Raw genomic sequence first — 2531 nt, 5'->3', positions numbered from 1 at the left:
GTTTCACATGTAAGTCTTTGATCTATCTGGAGTTAGTTTTTGCATATAGTATGAGGTACAGATCTTGTTTCATTTTTCTGCAAATGGATATCCAGTTTTGCCAGCACTGTTTGTTAAACAGATAATCTCTGCCCTATTAAGTGGATTTCAGCCCTTTGTCAAAGATCCACTGACCATAGGTCGATGGATCTATTTCTAGGTTCTCAATTCTATTCCATTTCTCTATGTGTCTGTCATTGTATCAATAACAGGCAGTTTTGACTACTGTGGCTGTATAGTAGGTTTTAAGATCTAGGAGTGTGAGACCTCCTACTTTGTTGTTCTTTGTGAGATATTCTCAAGGTCATATTTTGACTCTCACGGACATGCTCTAATTTTCTTCAGCTTCATCTTGACCTTGCATATAATCAAATGATGATCTCTTCCAAGTTGCCCACTGACTTTTTCTGACTGATGATATTAAGCTTCTCCATTGTCTCTTTCTACAGATGTGGATTTGATTCTTGGATATTCCATCTGGTGAGGTCCACATGTATAGTCACCATTTATGTTGTTAGAAAAGATATTTACAATTAATAGTTCATTGGTCTTCCAATATTCTATCATGTGATCTCCAGTATCATTTAAATTACCAAAGCCATATTTTCTGACTACCAATCCTTCTTATTTGTTTCCAACTTTTGTACTCTAATTACTAGTAATTGTCACATATTTGATCAATTTCAGAATGCAGAAGTTGGTAAAAATTTTCAACTTTTTCATCTTTGGTGTAGTGGTGGGTGTGTAAATTTGAATAACAATTGAATTAACTGGTCTTCCTTGTAAATGTATGGCTATTATCTCATATATGACAGTGTTGTACTTCAGAATAGATCTGGAAATGTTCTTTTTGATGATGCATGTGACACTGTTCTCTTCAGTCTGTCATTCCCAGCATAATAGGAAGTATAATTGTCCAACTTAAAATGACCAATATGTCCATTTCAGCTCCCTGATGACTAATGCCTAGAATTTTGATCTTTATATGTTCCATTTCATTTTTGACAATTTCAATTTTCTTAGATTCATACTTCATACATTTAATGTTCATGTAATTCATGAACACTCCCATACATATCTTCTCATTTTGAGTCATGCCACACTCACAAAAGATGGTTCCAAATACTGTACTCCATCCGAGTCATTAAAGTCAACTCTACGTTGAGGAGGCAGCTCTTCCCAGGCATTTGAGTGACTTCCTTCCTGAGGGGCTCATCTTCCAGCATTGTATCAGACAATGTCCCACTGCTATTCATAAGGTTATTGATGACCATGTTTTTCAAAAGAAGATTGCCAAGTCCTCCTTCTTAGTCTGTCATAGTCTAGAAGATTTGATGAAACTTGTCCAGCATGACGACCCTGCAGGTATTTGAAATACCAGTGGCATAGCATCCAGCATCACTGCAACACATAAGCCAACACAGTATGACAAACTGACAGAGAAATAATGATAATAAAATGAACACTCATGAACCCTCCAACAATCTTACAAAGAAAGGATAATCTTACTAACATCTTTGAATTCCTCTATGTGTCTCTGTCTGATCCCCTTCTAAACACCAAAGGGAATAATCATTAGCCTAAATTGTGCATTAACTATTCTCTTGCCTTTCTCATTGTTTTTCACATACCTTAAATGAGTATGTCTTTGTTATGCTTACTTTTTAACTTTACATATATGGAATCATAATGTTCTTTTGTGACATGCTTTCTTGGCTCATTGTATGTATTTTAGATTCATTGGTGTGTATGAAATCAAAAATCTAAACCTGTTGCCATCGAACTCAAACTCAAACACACTGTTGTCAAGTCAGATCTGACTCACAATGACCCCTCCTTGGGTTTCTGAGGCAGTAGTTGCCTTTGAGTTGATTCCAATTCATGGCGACACCATGTGCATCAAAGTAGAACCGTGCTCCATAGGGTTGATTTGTGTAGCTGAGAATTTTCACTACTTAATGAGAAATAATTACCAAAAAATTCTCACTTTCTGAGTACATATTTTCATATATAGCATTTGTATTAGAGAAAAATTCAATGTCATAAATTATGATTCTTTTTTATATTCAAAATGACTTTCTTAAAGAAATATTCAATACACTTTATTTGGCTTGTTTGATATTTTCCAAAAATTGTGCAATAAACTGAAAATCCATTTAATCCTGAAATTTATTTCAATTAATAGTAGCCCACAGTAATATTTTCTTTCTCTGATTATCTGTGCTTGCTTTTAGTATAAGGTGAAGTTAGGAAGAAACAGTAGTGCTCTTAAAAAAAATAGTAAAATAAAAACCATAAGTTTATCTTATGAAATTAAATTAAAAATTTAACAAAAAACTCTAACTAAAATATGCTTTACAAAAACATTAAAGAAACTCAGTGTTCCTCAGAACAAAATCACTTGGCTGTAACATGAGTTATTATAATAATGCTAACAATAACAGTGATAATAATATTTATCAAGAATGAATAACAGACATTATTCAAAGTCT

Source organism: Orycteropus afer, unplaced genomic scaffold (genome assembly GCF_000298275.1).
Source record: "Orycteropus afer afer isolate SDZICR_OR568_19922 unplaced genomic scaffold, OryAfe1.0 scaffold00326, whole genome shotgun sequence".
In the NCBI taxonomy this organism is placed as follows: domain Eukaryota; kingdom Metazoa; phylum Chordata; class Mammalia; order Tubulidentata; family Orycteropodidae; genus Orycteropus; species Orycteropus afer.
The sequence above is the reverse complement of the archived record's forward strand: the minus strand, read 5'-3'. Positions refer to the sequence as shown.